The following is a 19835-nucleotide window of genomic DNA, read 5'->3' on the forward strand; positions in this document are numbered from 1 at the left end:
GACATTCAGTTTTGAGGACGGGTTTGACAATATTAATGAAGCACTACAAGAGGTAAAAGTAGCAATCTTTAGGATACTATGGGATCCTTTAGACTTGATGCAGCATGAATGGGCTACTCAGCTGATTCATGCGCTAGAATGTTATAATGTAATTGTTGAAGAAGAAGATGAGGATCCGCAAAAAATTAACATCCCTGAGATAGAAGGTCACCGCGAGGTTGAAGGACCACAGGTTGAGAATCTGGATATAACCGCGCCACTGAAAATGAAACAAGTAAACATTGGTACAGAGGCAGAGCCCAAATTCATGAATATTGGAGATTATTGGGACAATGCGATGGTGGATAAGCTTGCTAAATTACTTTACGAATACCAAGATTTATTCCCTACCAAGTTCATGGATCTGAAGGGGATAGTCGGGGACCTAGGCTTGATGAAGATCACGTTGAAGCCCAACGCAAAGCTGGTTAAGCAAAGGCCTTATCGTCTCAATCCAAAATATAGGTAAAAGGTCTACTTAGAGCTAGAAAATATGCTCACGATAGGCATTATTGAGCCTGTGGAAGAATCTGACTGGGTAAGCCCTATGGTGGTACAAGAGAAGAAGCAGAAGGATGAAATAAGGATATGTGTCGATCTCAGAAAGCTGAATGACACCTGTGTACATGATCCTTTCCCAACTCCATTCACTGATGAAGTGTTGGAAAATGTAGGTGGCTATGAATCATACTCCTTTACTGATGGGTTCCCGGGGTACCACTAGACCAAAATCGAACTGGAAGATAGGAGAAAAACAACCTTGTGACTGAGTGCGGTTGCTTTTAGTACACTATAATTCTGTTTGGATTGAAGAATGTGCCTGCAATTTTATTGTGTGTAGTTGTTGCTGCGTTTAAGGAGTTTATTCATAAATTCCTAGAAGTGTACTTTGATGATTAGACTGTGTTCGGGCTGGTGAAATGCCATGTAGAAGGCATGTGCCTGATGCTGGATACCTGTCAAAGATACCAGATCATGATCAATCTAAAGAAATGTCTGTTTTGTGTTCCCTTTGGGACCTTTTTGGGTCATGTGGTTTGCAGGTAGAGATTGATGGTAGATCCCACAAAGATCGTGATGATACTGAACTTGTAAGCACCGAGGAGTGTGAAATAGCTGCGTACTACCCTGGGACATACCAGATATTACAGAAATTTTATCAAAGGCTATGCCCATATCACCACGCCTATGGAGAAATTGTTAAAGAAGGATGCCATATTCTGCTGGAACAAAGAGTGTAAGAAGAGCATGGATGTATTGAAAGAAAAGATGGTCACTGCATTGATCCTAGTCTTCCTGGATTGGAAGAAGGAGTTTCACATACATGTCGATGCATCATGTATAGCGCTAGGAGCAGTACTGATGCAGGCTGGTGGAGAAGACCTGGACCAACCTATCGCATTTGCAAGTAGAAGTTTATCTAAAGTAGAGAAGAACTACTCCACTACCAAGCATGAAGGGTTAGCCATGGTATATGCGCTCCAGAAGTTTAGGCATTACTTGTTGGGAGGCCATTTTAAGACGTACACAGATCATTTTGTGCTAAAGTACCTGGTCAATAAGCCTATGTTGGCGGGGGGGGGAGAATCCATAGATGGTTGTTATTGTTCCAGGAGTATGATTTCGAAGTTATTGTGAAGCCTGGATGACTAAATGCAGGACCAAACCATCTTTCACGCATTGAAACAGGGGAAGAGCCCATTAACTTGGAGGAAGGATTGCCTGACGTGCAACTATCTATAGTGTGCATCGCGAATGGTCATTTGGAATATATAATACACTTCCTAATGAAAAGAACTATCCCGAAAGAATACACTATCCAGCAGAAGAAGGAACTAGTGGTGCACACGGCAGATTTCTCTATCATAGCTGGGTATCTATACAAAATGGGGTCTGATGAGATATAGCGATCATATGTACCCAAGTTTGAAGGACGTAACATCATTGTAGATGCTCATGGGGGCACTGCGAGAGGACATTATGTAGGGAGAGTGACCGCGTAGAAGATTCTACGCTTAGGGTTGTGATGGCCAATCCTCCATCAAGACTCAAAAGCATATTGCAAGGCATGCAATGTATGTCAAAGGGATGGCAGGCCATTGTTGAGTGATGAGATGCCTTTGAATCCTCAAATGATATTGCAACCCTTTGAGAAATGGGCAATATATTTTTTGGGCCCCATTCAACCCTAAGGAAAGACGGGAGTGAGGTACATTATCACTGTGATGGAGTATTTGACTTGTTGGGTGGAGGCACAACATATGAAGTATTGCACAGGTGTGACTACTACAAAATTCCTCTTTGAGCATGTACTAGCACGATTTAGTTGTCTAAAGATGTCGATGAGTAATCGTGGTACGCACTTTTTGAATGAGAAGATTAGCACGCTAATGGAGGAATTTCAGGTATATCACCAAAAGAGGATGCCTTATCACTCGCAAGCTAACGGGACGATGGAAGCATTCAATAAAGTACTGGAGAACGCATTGACCAAGGTTTGCAATGCTCAATGAAGTGATTGGGACCTACGCATACTTGCAGTACTATGGGCTTATCGAACAACTTTCAAGAAGTTGATTGGAAAAACACCTTTTAGGCTTGTCTATGGTGTTGAAGCTATAATGCCTATGTGATATATTGTGCCTAGTCTGCGCATAGCAGTGCTCACAGGTATGACGGATCGTGGAGCCCTGGAAGAGAGGCTTGCATAGCAGGATGAGCTTGAGGAAGAGAGATTTCTAGCTGGATTTCACCAGCATGTACAAAAGAAGTGCAAAAAGGCATGGCATGATCGACATATTAAGCTGCACACCTTTAAGGTAAATGAACTAGTTTTGTTATATGATAGTAAGTTTGATAAATTTGTAGGAAAGTTCAGGATGCACTAGTTAGTGCCTTATGTCATTAAGGATATTACTGATGGAGGAGCGATACAGCCCGTCAAATTGAATGGAGATCCCTTCCCAGCAAAGGTGATAGCCAGTTGATTGAAGCCATAGAACGGTGGTCTGACCATGTGACTAGATGAAGGTAGCATAGTCTTAGCACTCCAGGCAGCTGAAAGGAGGTGCGGGACTATAAACTACACTGCTCAGGTTGGGGAGCTACACGATTGGAGGATGGTGCGAAGCAAGGAAGTGTCATAGGGTCTGTGGCAGTGCGGAGGGAGCTACGCTACCTAGGAAGAAATCATGTAGGTCGGCCAAAAAGTCACCGTTAAAGTCATTGTTCATGATTTGACAGTTGAAATGTGGCCAAATGGAGCGGATGGCAAGCATTTAGGATGAATTTTATGGCTCAGATCCTTGAAAATTTGTCACCAATCTGGCATTAATGAATCGAATTTGGGGGAAATGGTCATATTTGAATTCAAAATTCCCTATAAATTACAAGTGTCGATCTAGCAAAAAACACATGGCATTTTGAGAATTGAGTTGTTGAGCTCTCAAGTACCCATGAAATGAGAATTCTTCGAGACTTTCAAGGAGATTTTCGAAGTTTCAAACTTGCCAAACATGATGCGAGCACTGTTAGAAAGTTTTATTTTGGCACCCACAAAAATTATAAATACCGAGCAAGTAGTAGATCAGGCGGCATAGATAATGGAAATAGAGGTAGAAGCAGTTGTTGTGGAAGTGGCCAAAGTATTGGCGAAGGTCCCTAAATCATTGAGGACGCCGAGCTAACCCAAACTAAGGAAACCATGAAGGATAAGAAGGGTAAGTATTCTGCCATACCGGTGCACACATCACCAAGAAGAAACCCACTGAAGCCTGCTACGCAGGAGAAGGGAAAAGCCATAAACTTAGAGTGAAATGATGAGGACATTTATGACATCCCACTGGACGACGAGTGTTATAGGAATTTTTGTGCCTTACAGCACTGAGCATGAAATGTCCATAATCTAAGGGATTCAAAGTCCCTAAACATGTTGTTCCTACCCCTAGAGGAACAAGGCTAACAAACCACAGCAATTCACAGAAGTTCTCCACCTGAAACTGCTCAAAAACAAGTCAATTCAGGATCATTTCAGTGGCTACACTAGTTGTTTGCGCTGAATGTCAAAGCCAACACTGGCTACCTACGTTGAATGTCAACTGGAATGCTAGCTACCTACGCTGAACGAGAATGGACAAGTGGCAGGCTCATTTCTCAAGGTGTCAAAACCCAGGAAGCTTCCAAAATGACACTTGCCTCAGGGAATTCGACTGGTGATGAGTAAGAGGTTCCAAATCTCCAAGTGGAAGCAAGAACCTCCAAGTGGACTCAAGAACTGAAAGAGGGAGAGGACACTAGTCAGATCTCAAGCTGACTCATCCTCTCTCCAAACATCTATATATGGATCTCTCCTCCATGAGATCTAGGGGGCTGGAATTTTGTTATTGCAAACAATTGCTATTGATTTGAGACTAGAATCATTGGGTGCTTAATGCTTTGAAAGGGCTGAAGATAGGAATTCCATTTTCTGGGAAGGAGATGATGGATTGGAGCCCTCTGGGTTGTATCTCTTCCTGAACCTTGTTATTCATCAATAAAGCTATCTTGGTTTCTCCTATATTTTGATGTATTCTTGATGTATGATTGCATTAGTGTATTTGGTTTATTTCTAATCCTAAACTAGTTATGAATGTGAACATCTGTCTTTGTGTAGTGTTCTTCTCTTGTCGCAAGTAGCTGTTCTCTTGTGATCTTGCAGGAAGTTGAAGCTGGACAAGCAAGAAGGCAAGTAGCTGTGAACACCCAAGGAGAAGAGAGACCGGATCGAGGGACAAACGGAAGACACCGATAAGTCTATTGATCTCTCTTCTTTCACATTTCATAAAGGAAGAAACCAGAGTAGCTGTACTTGTTTGTTGCTAAGGCACTGTCACACCTTAGGTGGATAGGATCGTCCTGCATAGGCATTTTTCCCCACAACAAATTGGCGACTCCGCTGGGGAGATTTGTTTAGTCATTTTATTTTTGTTTCTATCATTGTTTGTTTCATAGACTTGACAGCAACAATCGAACTGCATCTTTCCCGGATGCAAAGTAGACAGTTGTTGCTTTGATCCAATTGCTGGACTTGTCTATGATCTGAACAATGGATTCACAAATGATTTGATGATCCTTGTGATAGATCTTAGTAGCCCTTCAAAGCATCCCTTTTATTACACCTTGCTTGTTGCTTTTATTTGGCCTAACACAGTGAATTAAATAGCAATATGTGACACAGAACCTGAGGGAAACGAGAGTTTCTCCTTAAGCGCAGACCCAGTGAAGGGATTCTGCATTTCAACGCAGGTCCCGTGAAGGCTACCTGCGCTGAATGTCAAAACCCCTGTGTTGAGGTTGCGCTGAACCAGTTTGTCCTTGTGCAGCTGGGGTTCTCTGCTCTGTTTTGCCTTGTTTTGATCTCTAATTTTTGCAGTCTGTAACCAGCATAGGTACTAGTCTGATAACTCCTTTTCTCTGCTTAGATTCTGCCTCTTTTTTTACAAAAAGACTGTGAGTGTTTTTATGTGTTTGTGGCATCATTTACAGTTTTCCTTTACATGAGTGAAATAGTCATCCTGAAGCCCTTGATTCAGATCTATTGATTGTGATCTTAGAAGAGAGTTCATTGGCTGTTTGCAGATTGATTATAAATTTACTCTTGCTTATTGGTTTGAGTTTGTCTCTTTTAAGTATCGAAACAAGTATTCATTTCGAAAATCATTAAGTGTTGTAATCTCTTCTACCCTCTCTGATTTCGAAAAAGTAAACTTGTTTGTGTTTATCATTTAAAAGAAAATTCAAAGTTGTACAAAAAGCTTTCTTTGTAGGCATCAATACTAAGAAAGAGGAAAACAAACACCTGCATTGTGCATTTGCATTTGATAGTTTGCATGTTGGATTTAGGAAAAGTGCATTAGAGTGTGCTGATTTCTCTTTGAGAAAAGATGGTGTCTTTCTTTTCCCTTAGTAGCTAGGATTTTCAAAGTTTAAAAGATATAAAGCTTGCTTATCATCTTTAGACTGCATTTAGGAATTTGTATCATACATCTCGTGGTGAACCTTGAAAGGAAAACTTTAAAAAGATCAACCTAAAATAAATTGAATGAACTTAACAACGCTTTGCAACATAACGCACAACATAGAGGTCTAGGCTAGAGACGTGTTCCGGCGTCGTTAAGCCTGGTGACTGTCGATCTCGTGGATGGTGGGTGATTCCTCCTGAGGGACGATAGCGCCAGTACAGATTGTGCTCCCACGTACCGTCGTGTATATATTGGGAGACCCCTATAGGCATAAAACCTTTATCCTTAGGAAGCCATGTCGGCCGCCCTACTGATCGCAATGCACTGAACACAGCATTCAGGAAGATCGACCGCCCGTACCCTAAAAAGTATTTTGCGGTTTTGCGAAAAGTCTGGCACACCCTCTGCCTAGAACTCTAGAGCAGTTCCTTTTGGCCTTTTTTAGACTCTATAATGGAAAAAGTCCATCCGAGCATTTGTCACTTCGGGCTCGTTAAAACATCGAAGGAGACTAGAGTCATCTTTAGCTTTTCCTCGACTCTTTAAAATTGAAAAAGCAAGTTGTGTCTAAAAGCGTCTAAAAAATTCGTTTAATTTGGAAACACACTTTCCCCTTTTGTATTTTGGTTTATCGAGTAATCCGCAATCATGGAAGAAAGTCAATTGAAACCCCATCGTTCACGGAGGCTTATGAGTCAACCGTCTTTGTCTCCGGAATCAAAAACAGTACGGACAAAGTGAACTCGTTTAACCGGTTCGAAATCTCCTATCAAAGTTAGAACAAGTGTTCCAACCACATCTGAGATTCCAGTTACTCCAAACATTTCTGGAAACCCTGCCTCTATAGAAGAAGTTCAACAGCCACAGAGGGACAGTAACACTGATCCTAGTCTGGGGGCAAATACTTGTGTTACTGAACCAGTTCCATCTATAACCGGTTCAGAGAGTCTTGCTCCTCAAACAACTGTCGCTGTCGATTCAACCCCTTCTTTAGCACCAGAAATATTTTACGGACCTGACGGTCTTCCTCTTCCACCTGGTTTGATTGCGATATAGGAAATTGTAGAGGACCCGCAAGCAAGTACTCCAACCCATTTTGGAGTCGGGGTCACTCTATTTCCTTCATCAGAAGTTAATCCACCACAAGTGGAAGTTCCTGTAGAATCGCTAGGCAATCTATTGGATAGACTCAAAATGTATGAACAACCGTCAACATCCAGGACTGTGTCGAATGACACAGCGACAGAAGAAGCCCCTACCGTCACTCCGACAATGTTTGTCGGCATACCAGCTGTCCCGACTAGCTCACAACCACTAGAAGGAGTCCACCAAGGGACTATTTCGACAGTGTGGTCTGTTCCAGTTTGTTCATCTGGAATAATATCCGGCAACTCTTATGTTGAGACTCGCCAGATTGATCCATTTGGAGGTCAATTTGGGCAATCCAGTCCCCAAGGGCAAACAATCCCCTTGAGTTTCGGATTGCTACCGTTTGGGGGGCAGTATGCCCTTTCATTACCCCCTCCGGGAGGGTATCCATACGGGAGTTCGCAATAGTATTCAGGTTATACTGGAATTACATCAAGTGGTTGGGTACCTATGCTACCTCAACAACCAAGGGTTGTATATTCTATGCAACAGTGTGTACCTATGTCGAACATCCCGACCACACCGGCTATTGTAACAGTGTCACAAGTTCAAGCGATGCCTGTTGTATGTCAGCCTCAGATTTCTCAGGTTGTAATGCAACAGCCCCTTGACCCTGGGACACAACCACAATCACCAACTGGTGGGGCGACACAGGTCCAAACGGGTACAATTACCCCACACCTTGGTCCAACAGTTAGTATAGCACAACAGAACATGCCTTCACAACCATGGCTGGTGCAATACCAACAACCACAATTCCAGCAAGTGTACCAAGGTTCTAAGCAGCAGATCTTTGCGAACAGTGGACAACCGTATATTCAAAACGGTCAAAACCAACCGCTTTACAGTGGTCAAGTCCACCAACCGTATCAGTCATACCAACATCAATTACATTATGCTAGTATGCAAAGGCCCACTGCTCAAGCGATTCCATCGTACCCTGGATATGCTTCGCCTAACCTGAATCAACAGTTACCATTCGTGGCAACTTTAGAGTTACCCGATTTACACTAGTTAACCAACGATCTGATTGCTTACGCCCCTTGGTGGCCAGCGATTCCTCACAAACTTCCATCTGACATTCCTAAATTCAATGGAAATCCAGGTGAAGACCCATCGAATCACGTGATGACTTTTCATCTGTGGTGTTCATCAAACACCCTGAATGATGATTCGATAAGGCTTCGCCTTTTCCAGAGGACGCTAATGGGTCCAGCGGCAAAATGGTATATTGAATTATCTAGAGCCTCGTTCGACAATTTCAGCTCCCTAGCCACAACTTTCTTAACACATTTTCAATTACCGATAAGGTATGAAATGGGAACGGAAATCTTAACCAACTTCAAGCAGACAACTGCCACTCATATATCCGATCATATACATGAATGGCGTCGTCGTCGCAGGATGGTAAAAACATACGTTCCCGATCAGCTGTTAGCTGAATGGTTTATAAAGTCGTTACTTCCTGCTATAACGGAAGATGTGGCAAAGGGGGGGTCGTAACAAAGGAGCAAGTTATTGCTCGTGCACAATATCTAGACTTAGTTTATACTCAGTTTGGCACGCTCTACGACAAAATACCTGACGCCCCTAGACCGGAATTCTCAATTCCTCCTCCTCCTAAATCAAATAGTGACTCTCATGCCGGCGATGGTGTGATTGGCACGGCAAACGTGAAATCGACAAAGGCTTCGTCTAAGAAAGCCCGTAAGAATTCGGATCAAAATGCAAAAGATGAAATTCTTGCTTCGGAAGTAAATGTCGTATCAGCAGATAAGGTCAAAGAAACCAAACAACTAGGGAGCAAGAAGAAGCAAAACAAAGGGAAGAAGAAGAAACAGGGTGAGTCATCTCCTGGAAAAACTTCTTCAAACCCTCCTGGAAATAGGAAATATCCATGTCAAATATGCGATGAGGATCACTGGACAAAGGATTGTCCATACAAAGCTGAGCTAAAAAGGTTCTTCAAAAGTTCGCAGACCTCAGCTGTGTTAACTGATCCATTTCCCAATCCAGGTCAAAATCTGGTTGATAGTGGAAATGCTTCCCCATCGCAAGTGCTCATGTTGTCGGTTTCAAAACAGCAAAATGATGCTTTGATTTCGACAAGGAACAAAGATTACGGGAATCCGCAGCTGTCGAACGAAAAAGGTAAATATCAACCAAGTAGTTCGAAAACAACTTCGAAAGAAGTTGTACCGCCCATCATACCTGAATTAACACTAAAACCGCCAAAGGGAGTAGTACACAAGTCGACGTTTAATCCTCGCGCCAGAGCGACGCAGCATTATAACATAGTGGAAGATTTGGCCCAATCACCGTCCGCTATGTCGACTCTTGAAGTACTACAAAATTGCCCACCCCAAAGGCAGGCTTTGTTATCGGCTATTGGTGGAATTGATCCTAAGGGTTCCAATCTTGTATCCTTCGACCATAAAGGATACGATCCTCAGTTACCAGCACAACTAGCTTTCCTTATTCAAGTGAAATCCCTCAACAAAACTGTTCACCGAACAATTATTGATGAGGGGGCATCTACATGTATTATGTCAATGAGTTGCTAGAAAACTTTAGGATCTCCAACCTTGTCGCGATCTTCGACGACATTCAAAGCATTCGACGGAAGGACATATACCCCGTGCGGTATCCTTAATAACTTGAAAGTTGAACTAGGAGGAAAAACAGTAGAAATAGATGTTGAAGTCATCGATGGGAATCTGGACTACAAGATCCTATTGGGAAGACCGTGGATATATGCCATGGCAGCTGTAGTGTCGACTTATTTTAGGAAGATCGCATTCCCTTTTCAAGGAGGGATTACGATCGTCGACCAACAAGACTTCCTCCCTAATGGTTCACAAGTTACAGGAAGCATTCCCATGATCCATGGAAGCAACCACTCGCTTCAAGACATCGGAGTAGGCCTACTGAAAGACCCCACATTAATGGGAACTTTCGCACTTCCACCTCCAGTCTATATAGGAGAAGTAGCATTGGTAAGAACTTGCAACATTATATCTTCCACGAAGATCTCAAAAGACGATGTCGACATGGATCATGCAATGGTTTTGCCCCCAAGCCCTATAGAAATATTGTAGCAATCAATGTTTTGAGCCTGGGAGGCGAATCCAAATCAACGCTCATCAAGCGTTTGGGTAGATAGGTCTAGAGAATATGGTACCCCATTAGATCCTTGGTCGAAAGTACATGGGACTGACGAAGGAATCCTACAATCGATGTTGATTGAGGGGGCACCATGGAATGATTGCCACCATCGTTCCCTTCTTCCAGAATATGAAGAAGATACTCAGCATGACCTTTACCACCCTTCAGTTTTTGAATTCCTATCAAATACTGTAAATACGGTGGATTCCGAGCGAAACTTATACAATATTGAAGAGACTATAGCCATAAATATCTCGACTAAAACAAATGTTGTCGAGAATATTTATGTTGGCAAAGGATGTTCTCCTTCAGAACTGGAAATATATAATGCTCTTTTCCGCGAATTCAGAGATGTCTTTTCTTGGTCATATGATGAAATGCCAGGCATTGACTCGAGTATTGTTGAACATGAAATTAAAATGTATCCTGATTTCAAACCAGTAAGACAACGGCTTCGACAGGTGCACCCCAAGAAAGTCGCTGCCATTAAGGCAGAAGTTGAAAAACTTCTCCATGTTGGATTCATCTACCCGGTTCCTCTAACCGATTGGGTATCGAATATTGTCCCTGTTATGAAGAAACAAGGGACAATTAGAGTGTGTGTCGATTATAGGGATGTAAACCAAGCTTGTCCAAAGGACAACTACCCTACACCCTTCATCGACCAGATAATTGATGAATGTGCCGGATGTGAAATCTTTTCATTTATCGATGGATTTTCCGGGTATAATCAAACAAATATCCGCCCACAGGACCAGTCAAAGACTGCATTCATCTGTCCGTGGGGCACATTCGCTTATCAAAAATTACCCTTTGGTTTAAAGAACGCAGGGGCGACGTTTTAAAGGGCAATGAATTATGCCTTCCATGACATCAAGAACATCGTTCAACCATATCTCGACGACCTTCCGGCTCATTCGCGAAAGCGGACTGATCATTCGCAGCATTTAAGAGCGATATTTCTACGTTGCCGACACTACAAGATAAGACTCAATCCGCACAAATGTGTGTTTTACGTCGGTTCTGGTCGTTTACTTGGCTTTGTAGTCTCTAAGGATGGGATTCGGCTCGACCCTTGCAAGGTTCAGGCAATCATTAATTTGCCTCCACCTTCAAATTTGCTTCAGATTCAGAAACTCCAAGGGAAAGCAAACTTTCTGAGGAGGTTCATTCCAAATTACGCAGAACTTGCTAAAGGTTATACTCGTCTTTTGAAAAAGGATGTACCTTTTGTCTGGGATCAGGTGGTGCAAGCTTCCTTTGATGCTCTGAAAGATTCTCTAGTAAAAGCATCATTAATGTATGCCCCGGACTATCAAAGAGATTTTAACCTGTATCTGGCTGCAGCAGATACGACCATTGCGATGGTTTTAGTTCAAGAAGTCGATGGAATTGAACATCCTATATATTATTTAAGTAAAAACTTGAATAATACAGAAATCAAATATTCTTATGTTGAAAAGCTAGCACTCGCTGCTGTTCAAGCGATACAAAGATTTCGACATTATGTCCTCTTTCGGAAAACTACCATTCTATCAAATTGCAAGCCCATGACTTATATATTGTCGCGACAGTTGCTGGGGGGCAAATATTCAAAATGGATAGCGATCCTTCAAGAGTTCGATCTGGAATTTGTAAAATCCAAATCAAAGAAAGCTTTAGTTTTCGCAGAATTATTGTGCGATCTCCCATCGTCGTCCAACGATGAAACATCAGAAGAGTCAATCGTGGACGAAAGTTTGTTTCTGATATCTGCAAGCGATGAATGGTATGGAGATATAATAATTTATCTCCAAACCCAAAAATTCAGGCCTGACACCTCTCACTCAAAATAGAAATGTATACGATACCAAGCGAAAGACTACATGATCGTCGGTGATACGCTTTACAGTCGTGGTATCGATACAGTTCTGAGGAGGTGCCTCACCCATGAAGAGGCCGAAAAAGCCCTGAATGAATGTCATTCAGGCGCGTGTGAGGGGCATCAATCTGGATATGCTACAACACAGAAAATCTTACGAGCAGGATACTTCTCGCCAACCATGTTCAAAGATTGCATAACCGCAGTCAGAAGTTGCCATGCTTGTCAAATTTTCGATAGCAAAACCAGAAGACCACCCGCACCTTTACAGCCAATAGTTGTTGTTGGGCCTTTCGCCAAATGGGGCATTGATTTCATGCAATGTAACCCCACCTCGACCGGGGGGCATGGGTATATTATAGTCGTTGTTGACTATTTTACCAAATGGGCCGAGGCGATGCCTACATTAGATAACACTGGTGAAACAGCTGCCCTTTTCTTTTTCAATCATGTAGTCACCAGGTTCGGCGTACCACAGGCTATAGTTATAGATCATGGATCACATTTTCGCAATCACATGATGGTTGAATTAGCTGCCAAGCTAGGGCTATCTCACGACAGCTCTACCCATATTATCCGCAAGCCAACGGACAAGTTGAAGCAATCAACAAGGTCCTGAAGCGTATGTTGCAAAGGATGATCGGGGTTCATAAAAGAAGGTGGCACCTAATCCTGTACTCAGCCTTATGGGCTTACCGAACATCAGTAAAGAACGCGACCGGGTTCAAACCTTTCCAATTGGTGTATGGCCTGGAAGCAGTCTTGCCAATCCAGTGTGAAATTTTGTCTCTTAAACTCGCAATTGATCTCCTCCCCGGAACTTCGGAAGAAGAGGCTCGTTTTTTGGAATTAATCCAATTGGATGAAACCCGTTGTGATGCCACTTTGGCTAACGAAGCCCATAAGAAACGAGTCAAGGCACAGTTCGACAAAAATGTCAAACCCCGTGTCTTCTCAGAAGGTGACTTGGTCTTGCTTTATGACCAAGAATCTGATAAATTGGGAGCAGGTAAATTTAATTCTTTATGGATGGGCCCCTATATTGTTAAACGAGTGTTAGCAAAAGGAGCCTATGAGTTAATGGATTATGACGGAATTCCACTGGCGCAACCCCGTAATGGGTTGTACCTCAAGCGTTACTATGCTTAAATAGTAACCTGTATGCTTTTGTTGTATTTTGTTTTCGTTAAAGTATTTGTTTTGGTCGAGTCATCCACCTTTTTACATTTATTGCAGATGTCAAACCTTCTGGAGACATGTGTTGGTTATGCCGACGAAGCGAGTCGTAGTTCGCGGAACCTGTCCTCCGCAGCCTGGGCCATTTTTTATCCAAGCGACGAGTTGGTAAGTTTCAGAGGTGTATGTATTGGGCAATCAACGAATAACATCGTTGAGTATAGCGCATTGATAGAACTACTCTCTGATGCCATCACCCATGGTATACGCCGACTAATCGTCAGGCTAGACTCACAACTCGTAATACTACAACTCAATGGTATATATTCTGTTCGCAATCCAGCTATTTATCGCATGTTCCTAAGGGTTAAGATTTTGGAAAGATGATTTGATTCAATTCAATACCAGCATATTTCCAGAGACTTAAACACATTAACCGACTCATTAGCAAACTATGTGTTAGATAGACATTTACGACATTTATAAAAAGAGACACATCATCAATGTTGTACATATGGATCATATAACTCAACCAGAATAAAACTCGAAAATCAAAATATATATAAGCTGTTTATGGTTCATACATAATGTTCTGTAACCAAGACAAAATCGGTCATATGACCCAAAAACTCAAAAATGCTAGGGGGCACCCTAGTCTAGTGATGCTCATGATAGCACGTCACGGCCTGTGCAATCATGCGCAAGAGACGAGTCCATCGTCTAGGCACACCAGTAGTATGCCGCTGCAACTGTAAATGTAACTCATCAATCCTCACATCGGGAATGCTGAGAGTAAGGCTCTCAACCTACTCCGGCACAGCTGTAAGGGTCTCAGCTACGTCAAGGTCACGGAGAATAACTCTCCCAGCAGTCTCCCCTACTGGGGCAGCAACTGGTGCTCTCGGGCGAACTGCTAGACGATCAGGACCAACATCTGCATGCACACATGAGTTTGATTAAAGTCTTGATAGAACAAAGCACAAGGACATTATAAATAAGAACAGTAAACAGTAATATGGTCAAAGATTTTACCAATAGCGCCCCACTGTTCGCCATCCAGCAGTACCAAGTCCGGATCACCTCGGAAATCCATACCAACATATGGATACTCGGAATAGACCATCTGCTGACACTCGAACCACCTGAAGAAGGTATCAGTGAAAGAAATCTGAGGTTGACCAGCATGCCTAAACATGTGATCAACCCATCTCTGCATGCGTGGCTCGGTAGGAGAAGGCAAGTCGAGTGCGATATACTGAGGCTGCATCAGTGGTATTTTCTCCAAGGCAAAGGCAGTCAGAATAGAACCAAATCCAAAGTTCTTCAGCTTCCCATCCTTTACCTTGTTCAACTGACTTTTCATCTGAAGAAGTACTGCATCACACCAGTTGAATACTTTCGGTTGGAGACACTCCAAGGCGTGCTGCACATAAGATCTGTTGGCAACATGTAAAGATGCGCTACCGGCCATCCTACCAATAGTATACAGAATGGACCTGAGAGACCTGTCAGTAATCTCACGGATAACAACCTTACCGTCTCTACTCGGCTGGGATCCTTCCTTGCAATACTGGCGGACATAATCTCTCACGGAGTCATTCCCTCGGGCCGAACCTGACAAAGAAATGGGGGCACCCCACCTCGACAAACCAGTCAAGAAGTAAATGTCTACCACGGTCAAAGGGATGGATTTACTCCTGATCTGAAATACTTGGTTAATAGGATCCCAAGCATCAAGCATATACTGCAGTAAAGAGATCTGTGCTCTCATACTAGAGATACTGAAGAACTTCAGCAGGCCGCAGTTCCGCAGCGCGTTCACCGTGACAGGGTCATGGAGGGCAATCATGTCCTCTTCTTCATGTTCTCGTTCTCGCCATGTGAGGGTCATTTTTCTCAAAAGTCCCTGCAAAACAAACAAGAGAAAGAGTAAGATCCTGAATTTGATGAGAAACTGGCAAAATTTCATCAAAAACTGTGCAACAGGACTGTTTTCCTATGCTCAACGCAACTGGCTAGTGTCCTACCTGCGTTGAAGGTCAAACTGCCTTCATGCAGCTTGACATTCAACGCAGGTTTCGAATGGACTGCCTGCGCTGATGGCAGAGCGCCCTAGCAAAACCCCAGGGGCTCATGGGAACATGAAAACAGGCACAGAATGGAAAAAAGGAAACCATGAAAAGGAAGAGCTAGACTTTAGCTCCTACCTGGTCCAGACGGCGTCGAAAATCGTCCGCAGAATCTCCCGGAATCAGCTGGTGAAAATCAAGTGGGAAGAGGCACCTCCAAAGCTCCAACAAACCAAGTTCAAATGAAATGGTAAAATGAGAGGTAAAAACACCTTTTAATGGCTTTTTACGTAGTTCAAAGAAAAATATTAGGGTTATAATCTCATTTTCAAGCAAATGTCAATCATTTCTAACTAGTTTGATGCAGCAATTGAGGATACAGTACTATCTTTGAAAAGGGAAAAGCTAGTCATGGTAAAAATCAAAAATTTGACCGTATAACATCGAGCAGGTTTAGCATAAAGTTCATGCTCGTTAAAAAATAAACGCAAGATCCGAGAAGTTTTAGCGCATAGTTCATGCTCGTTAAAAAATAAACATAAGACTGAGCAAATGTTTCCACCCGCGTTTAAGCTCGTTAAAAAATGAACTATCCCGGTAAATAACCACTGTGAATGTAATATCATCAGCCATTAAAGCCTTGTTCGTGTTTGCACCGCCACCTCCACTTTTCCATTGGCCGATCGTTCACCTCCATATGATTGTTTACCCATTTTGAGGAACAGCTGCGAAGAGTGATTTCACCTAGCCATCCTTGTGACACTGCCGTGATTGGAAAATTCCAACCTGTACCTGTAATCAGCTGCTATCCCTGTTTATCACTCATTCCTCAAAAGACAAGTCTTCTTTAAGCTCTTTTCATCTGACTCGTAAAATATGAAAAGATTGCCGAGTTTTGGCCTTCCAGCTCGTTAAAGCGACCGGAAGAGCTATCCCTCCTCTAGATTTTAATATTTTTGGACCTGAGGGATTATTGCACAAAAAGACCGAGCGCTTTTTTTATTCAGCTCGTTAAAACTATCGAAAACTCATCCCTTCTGTATTGTTTTATACTTTTTCGGACTTAAGGGATTAGATGACGAAAAAGGACTTTTGGAGTTAACTTTATGTACCTTTTCAGACTCTCTAAAAATGAAAAGGACCGAGTTATCCTTGTCGTTAGACTCGTTAAAATCATTAAATAGCGACAAACTTGTCTTTAGACGAGAACGAGTTTCACTATCGCTAGGCTCGTTAAAACATAGCGATGGGCTTGCCCGAAGGACAGGTTATAGAACAAGCATATGTTATCCTCCTCAAGCTTGACAAAAATAAAGAGGTACTGGTCAGCAATGACTGGGGAAAAATTGGGAGAAACTAAAGAAAACTTTGATGGTAGCAAGTCGCTCTTGAACATGACACTTTTCCTCCGTACCACAATCGGGTTGGGTTGTTTCATTCACCGGTCACATCCATGGTCTCGCCATACCATCCATATTTGGGGTAATACTACCGATCCATCGTATCAGTGTCGCCATATGTTCAAGAGAAGTCGTTCAGAAAAGTCAACCGTGTCCCATCCACTGCCATACATTATCCTTCATCCTTTCATGATCGCCACCCTGAATCATATGTCATAGATCATTTTCACCTCCATTAAAATCATTAGCTCCGTTCCGTGTCACTGATGTGGGATTCATTAAGGCCCTCCTTTGACGGATCGCTTCTTGTCGACATCAGCTCATTATCCAAGAAGTTGATCTAGGAACAACCCCTTCAGTACTTTGAAGCTTGCATGCCACAATGGCAAGTTTCTCACTTCCGGCGACAGGTATACATCAATGACTTTCGACCGAAAGACTTTGCGTGGTGTTCGACACCAAGTCCTTTATTCACACCACGTGAATTGTACTGCAGTACCTTGAGGGTCATTATCATTATCGGTGATTCCTCTCGCGCTTGTTAACGGTTTACATCATTGACCGGTAATCAAGCGATGTCTTTCCATGTTCGACTTTAGAACATTTCTCACATGGATCGACTTGTACTTAGAGTGAAGATCGAACGAGTTTGAAGACCCCGGATCTAGTTTCATCTATCCGGGCTGCGATATATATTCAGGAAAGATAAAAACATTGACATGTACATCATTGCAGCAGATAGTCATCCTACTCAAAGGATGATAATTTCATCAAAATTATCAGTCTACCATCAGACGATTGTCTGTTCTATGTACAGAAAAATGAATTTATAAAGCTGAGCATGGGAATGCCCGCCTCAGCTAGATCATGAAAGCAGCATGAAAAATAATGTATTGTATTGTATCTTATTACAGGTCTCCTCCCAGCATTGGATGAACTTCGGATCCCCCTGATAAAGCTTTTCGCCCGATAAACAGCCTCATTATTAGGGGGCAATTGTTGTAGACATTTTTGTGCCTTACAGCATTGAGCATGAAATGTCCATAATCTAAGGGATTCAAAGTCCCTAAACATGTTGTTCCTACCCCTAGAGGAACAAGGCTAACAAACCACAGCAATTCACAGAAGTTCTCCACCTGAAACTGCTCAAAAACAAGTCAATCCAGGATCATTTCAGTGGCTACACTAGCTGTTTGCGCTGAATGTCAAAGCCAACACTAGCTACCTATGTTGAATGTCAACTGGAACACTAGCTACCTGCGCTGAACGAGAATGGACAAGTGGCAGGCTCATTTCTCAAGGTGTCAAAACCGAGGAAGCTTCCAAAATGACACTTGCCTCAGGGAATTCGACTGGTGATGAGTAAGAGGTTCCAAATCTCCAAGTGGAAGCAAGAACCTCCAAGTGGACTCAAGAACTGACAGAGGGAGAGGAAACTAGTCAGATCTCAAGCTGACTCATCCTCTCTCCAAACATCTATATATGGATCTCTCCTCCATGAGATCTAGGGGGCTGGAATTTTGTTATTGCAAAGAATTTTTGTTGATTTGAGACTGGAATCATTGGGTGCTTAATGCTTTGAAGGGGCTGAAGATAGGAATTCCATTTGCTGGGAAGGAGATGCTGGATTGGAGCCCTCTGGGTTGTATCTCTTCCTGAATCTTGTTATTCATCAATAAAGCTATCTTGGTTTCTCCTATATTCCGATGTATTATTGATGTATGATTGCATTAGTGTATTTGGTTTATTTCTAATCCTAAACTAGTTATGAATGTGAACATCTATCTTTGTGTAGTGTTCTTCTCTTGTCACAAGTAGCTGTTCTCTTGTGATCTTGCAGGAAGTTGAAGCTGGATAAGCAAGAAGGAAAGTAGCTGTGAACACCCAAGGAGAAGAGAGACCGGATCGAGGGACAAACGGAAGACACCGGTAAGTCTATTGATCTCTCTTCTTTCACATTTCATAAAGGAAGAAACTAGAGTAGCTGTACTCGTTTGTTGCTAAGGCACTGTCACACCTTAGGTGGATAGGATCGTCCTGCATAGGCATTTTTCCCCACAACAACGAGGATGTGGGAGTTGAAGTTGAGGAGGTTGAAATCGAGGGCATGGACCCTATTACTCGGTTGCTGGAGTATGTCCCTCCACGCAAGCCTAAGTCCAAGGTGCCGAAGGACATTGATGAGAGCAAGACTCCCGTGCAAACCCCTCTATTGCTAGATGACATTGTTTTCAATCGTCTGCGCTTGGCATGAGTGCCGATGCTGAAACTTGAAGACTGGGACTTAGAGGCCCACAAAAGGTTCCCACATCTCATGACCGAGCAACTAATGTGCTGCATCATTGACATGAATTTAGGAATGACCACATTGGAGCCATGGAGGTCGCACAAGGTGATAGAAAAGGTAGGGTTTCTCAACCTGCTCTGGGTGTCACACTATGACTGCACTTGGGTAACAATTTTGGTCATCGATTAGCTATTGTTCTTGGTGCATGATGGGTGTTTGTGGCTAGAGGAGATGATACCCAACAAAAATAGATTAATTCATTGAATAACGCGCTTGCCATATACAGGAGAGAATATGGCCATGATATTTGGTGGAAAAGGTGGCGAAGAGGCTCTTGCGGAGTCAATGAAGGAAAAATTTAAACTGGTGAAGAAGACGCTCAGATACACTATATCCAGTATCTATGACCCCGCTATGAAGGTAACAATGTAGATCTTAGCAGGGAAGGTAATGAGGAAGTGTCACGTCGATTAGGTACTAGTGCCTATCATTGCGCCCACAACACAGTGCGCTGCAGGAGTCTAGTTCAACTGGTCGGACTAGCTTCGCGGAGAGTTCCTAGCAAGCTGCCGCGAAGCACAAGAGCTAAGAAAGACATTCCACTACGTGTGGATTTTTCTATTAATTGTGCTGGTAGCGTGAGAGCTGCCAGAGGACAGCCAGTTCCCTTCGGTCGCGCCAAACCTCCAT

At 42.9% G+C, this 19835-nt stretch overlaps 1 pseudogene; it reads left to right on the forward strand.

The window, feature by feature from the left end:
• LOC149197231 (ubiquitin-activating enzyme E1 1-like) overlaps positions 1–19577 on the forward strand; it is a 28936-nt pseudogene extending 9359 nt beyond the window's left edge.
• The last annotated feature ends 258 nt before the right edge of the window (positions 19578–19835 follow it).

This window comes from Pinus tabuliformis, chromosome 2_2 (genome assembly GCF_031772625.1).
Source record: "Pinus tabuliformis cultivar Carrire ecotype Pingquan chromosome 2_2, CPIR1, whole genome shotgun sequence".
Classification (NCBI taxonomy): Eukaryota; Viridiplantae; Streptophyta; class Pinopsida; order Pinales; family Pinaceae; genus Pinus; species Pinus tabuliformis.